The sequence below is a fragment of the Equus caballus genome, chromosome 10, assembly GCF_041296265.1.
Source record: "Equus caballus isolate H_3958 breed thoroughbred chromosome 10, TB-T2T, whole genome shotgun sequence".
Taxonomy (NCBI): Eukaryota; Metazoa; Chordata; class Mammalia; order Perissodactyla; family Equidae; genus Equus; species Equus caballus.
Window position 1 is genome coordinate 26157937 of NC_091693.1, and position 4554 is coordinate 26162490.

The window sequence follows — 4554 nt, forward strand, 5'->3', positions numbered from 1 at the left end:
ACGCGGGACCCGCGGACCCGCTGCCCGCGACCGCCGCCTGTGTGTGTGTGGTTTCTTCATGGAAGAAATAGAGGGAGTTCCTGGATTAGACTCTGCTGGTAGCTAGGTAGGGGAGAAGTGTGGGAAGAGGGTGTTCTACCAGATAGAGCTTTATCTCTGCATCCATCCATCCATCCATCCTATCCACCCACCCATTCATCAATCTATGCTGGGAGGTTCTCTGCGAATGGATCATGGTCAGAACACAGCAAGGTCTTTGGTCGTTCCAGGAGCAGTGGGAGCCTCTGGGTTGGTAAAGGGAAAGGTAGGAGAGCTTGTGTTTACTCAGTGTCCAGGATGGACTCGGCCAGCCTTCTGCCTTGCTGCTCTCCTCTCACTCAACCCCCTAACTCACCTCTCCGCATAGTTGGGGCAATTCTTCCCATTTTTAGATGAAGAGCTGAGACCATGAGCAGTGACTGGACTTGGTGATGGTGACACCAGCTTCCAGAACACAGTGACTCTTCATGTGAGGTAGTTGTCACAATCAGCTCCCTCAGGGGACTCTTTTCCCTAAGGATGTCCAGATTCCTCATTGAGGACAAAAAGACCAGCACTGTCTGTATACCTTTTGTCATCAGTTCCCTTGATATCCCACTGCAGGGTTTCAGGGTTTGTTTGTTGATTTATCTACATAGCTGCTGTCTATATCCTTGGCTCCACTTACAGTTGGAATAATTTTGATTTCAGGCACATTAACTTCTTTATTACTTGTCCCTATACCTAGAACAGACTCCTAGGAAACAGGTAGTAAACATTTGTCAAAGTAATGAATGAATGAATGAATGAATGAATGAATGGCAGGGCTCGCTATTTTTCTTTTAGATTTCCTTTATATCTCCACTTTGTTCTTAACACGATTTTAAATATCTAGCCTTACCCAGTGCTAGGAGATTTCACTTCTTGATAATTATCTTAAGGAAATAATCTTACAAGTGTGCTAAGGTGTGCAAAATAATGCTTAAGAAATTATTGTTTACAGTAATCAAAAAATGGGAAGAATCTAACTGTTCAAAATGAGGGATTAATTACATGAACAATGACACATATACTAATGCTTTGGAAAATGTCATAACTTGAAAGAAACAAATCTGATTTATTTCTATGGACTATGTCAGTGCTATCTTGATAAGAGAAAAAGCAGCTAGAAAATAGAATGATGTACATATTTCTGTTTTGCTTCTTATGTGCGTGTATGCATGGGTGTATGTTCACAGAAAAATATTGCAAATGAGTTATACTAAAAAGTAACAGTGGCTAAATCTGGTAGTGGACCAATGGGTTTTATTTTATTTCTTTGTCTTTGCATTAATTTCTATGTCTGAAAATTTTGAATGTAATTAATTGAACATTGAAGACGTTACTGACATAAGTAGTTGCCTTAATTTATACCTACAATGAGCTACAGTCTGTGCTTAGTACTTAAACATAATTGCATGTAATCCTCCCAGCATTCCTGGGAGGGAGATTCTTTCTTTCCACTTTACAGATGAGCTCAGGATCCTCAGTGGGTTTTCCAAGTTTGAACAGCTACTGAGACACAGAACTAGGATTTAAACCTGGACAAAAGTCACACTTGAGGTCTTACACAATGCTATCTCCATTCCGATGGTATTAACACTAATCTATACATGTGACAGAAGTCATGGAACTGTAGACCAAAAAATCCAACATTATTATACATATTAGTTTTAAAATCAAAAATTAAGTCATTCAGGATAAAAAAGATGTGTGGTGTATATATATATATATATATATATATATATATATATATATATATATATATATATATTATACACACACAATGGAATACTACTCAGCCATAAAAAAGACAAAATCATCCCATTTGCAACAACATGGATGGAACTGGAGGGTATTATGTTAAGTTAGGTAAGCCAGACCGAGAAAGACAGACACCATATGATTTCACTCATATGCGGAGGATAAAGGAACACATGGACAATGAGATCAGATTAGTGGTTTCCAGAGAGGAAAGGTGTTGGGCGTGGTCATAATGGGTAAAGGAGCACATATATATTGTGACTGACAAATAATAATGTATAACTGAGATTTCACAACGTTAAAAACTATTGTGACATTAATAAAAATGTTAAGCTATTCATCTGAAGGATTAATAAATGAAGGAAGGAGCCATCTGCATATCCCACACTTTAGTGGGAAGATAGAAGACTATTTTGAGATCATTACTCATAAACTCAAACATAAATGGGGACCAGCTGGATATACCAATGTGTGAAGCAGGACAGGAGAAAAAGTTGACAGCTTCAGTGAGACATCAAGTGACTGACAGAAGTCTTCAGTGTCCCAGACACTGTAGTAAATAAGCTGGAGAGAATCCTCATCTGAAGAAGGCAGGTCACATCCCAATCTCTAGATGATTCTAAATGTTTTCATTCCTAATAAGTGAGCCAATTAAGCACAAATGTGAACCAAACTTAACATACTAGTGTTGCTTTTCCAATTTTCCTTTAGGCTGTCAATTCTATGAGGACAGATCCTGTTTCCCTTGTTCTCCACTGTAATTCCATTGCTTGGGATAGAGTCTTGACCTAGTTAGTAGCTGCTCAAAAATGTTCATTGAATGAGTGAGTGATTACATTATAGAAAGGATGAATGAATCCAATGGATTCATTCTGAATGACTCAACTATAAATGAATGAGTGAAAAAAGCAATTAACCAATTTTAAAAGAATCAAGGAATGAATGACTGAACCCATCCAACAATCCATCAATCCACAAATCAGTGGATGATTAATTGAATGAGTCAATGAGTGCTGCTGAATGGTAGAATCTATTAAGCAACATTCCCAGCATGGGACACAGCAATGGAGGGTAAATGGGTAAGAATCCAGATAGCAGTTCCCAACACATTAATGTTGGTGCTTGAAAGACTCAAACATTATTTATATGAAGTTGCCAGTCTCTGAACACCCCCTGAAGATGATCCATATTTTTCTAGCCGGCTAGAGTTTCAGCAGGAGCATGGACAGCCAGAACAGCACAGAGGAGGTCTACTTCCTTCTGGTTGGGCTCTCCCAGTACCCACGGGCTCAGACCATCTTCTTCTGCCTGTTCCTCACGTCCTCTGTCATCACCCTTTTAGGGAAAAGCCTCATCCTGCTCCTGCTCTACTATAATCCCCGGCTCCACACGCCCGTGTGCTTCTTCCTCAGCAACCTGTCTTCCTGGACACGTGCTGCACCACATCCAGTGTGCCCAAGATGCTCATCAACTGTTTAGTGACTATTCCTATCATCTCACGAGGACAGTGTTCAGCCTAGATGGCTGTGGGACTTTATCTGAGAGTTGTGGAGTGTCTTCTGTTGGCCACCAAGGCCTATGATCACTGTGTGGCCACTGTTGACCCCCTGCACTACTCCCTGTGCATGGGGCCCTAACTTTGTGGCCTGTTGGCTGGGACCTCATGGACTGCAGCCTTCCTTCTGACTGTGGTTCCCGTGCTGACTATGCCCTTGGAGTTCTGTGGTCACCAGGTCATCAATCACTTCTCATGTGAGCTCCTGGCTCTGCTCAAGCTTGCCTGCTCTGACCTGAAGTTCTACGAGTTGTTCATGGTGGGCACCAATGCCCTGACCCTGCTGGCTCCTTTTGCTTTCATTGTGGGTTCCTATGGAAGGGTCCTGGTGGCTGTGCTGCAGATGTGGCCCATGGAGGGCTGTGGCAAGGCCTTTTCTACATGTGGATCACATCTCACAGTGGTGGCCCTCTTCTACAGCATGGCCACCTTCATGTATATGATGCCTCAGAATAAGACCATCCATGACTGAAACAAGATCATCTCCATCTCCTATGACATCCTCACCCTCTTGATGAACCCCTCATCTACAGCCTGCAGAACAAAAACATGAAAGGGACCTTCAGGAGACACTTGGGGAAAAAGATTAACCTCTAAGATGTGCTGCTGAGGGAAAAAGAAATAAATTAATATTCTGGATTGCCTAGTTCAGGCTGTGAACTGTGTGTTATTTCTTTGCAACAGTTCTACGGAGGATAGACACACTTACACATTTGTACACACTTACACAGAAACACACAAAAACTCATATTTTAAAAAGTGGTTCTGGGGCCAGCCCAGTGGCGTAGTGGTTAAGTTTGCACATTCCGCTTTCGTGGCCCGGGGTCCACCGGTTCAGATCCCTGGTGTGGACATGGCACCACTCATCAAGCCATGCTGTGGCAGGTGTCTCACATATAAAGTAGAGGAAGATAGGCATGGATGTTAGCTCAGGTCCAGTCTTCCTCAGCAAAAAAAGAGGAAAATTGGCAGCAGATGTTAGCTCAGGGCTGATCTTCCTAAAAAAATGTGGTTCTATACTATTTTCCCTGAGGAAATCAAGCAAGGTCAGTGTGTGTGTGTGTGTGTGTGTGTGTGTGTGTGTGTGTGTGTGATGTGGACAAGAAGGAAACTGTTCTAGAAATTCTCAATGACTGAAGGGGAAAAGCGATGACTAGATGGTGCCCTTCACATATTGA

General features: G+C 42.1%; 1 pseudogene; it reads left to right on the plus strand.

The window, feature by feature from the left end:
* The first annotated feature begins 2909 nt into the window (after positions 1–2909).
* LOC138915963 (olfactory receptor 13H1-like) lies at positions 2910–3973 on the plus strand (annotated as a pseudogene).
* Positions 3974–4554: the final 581 nt, after the last annotated feature.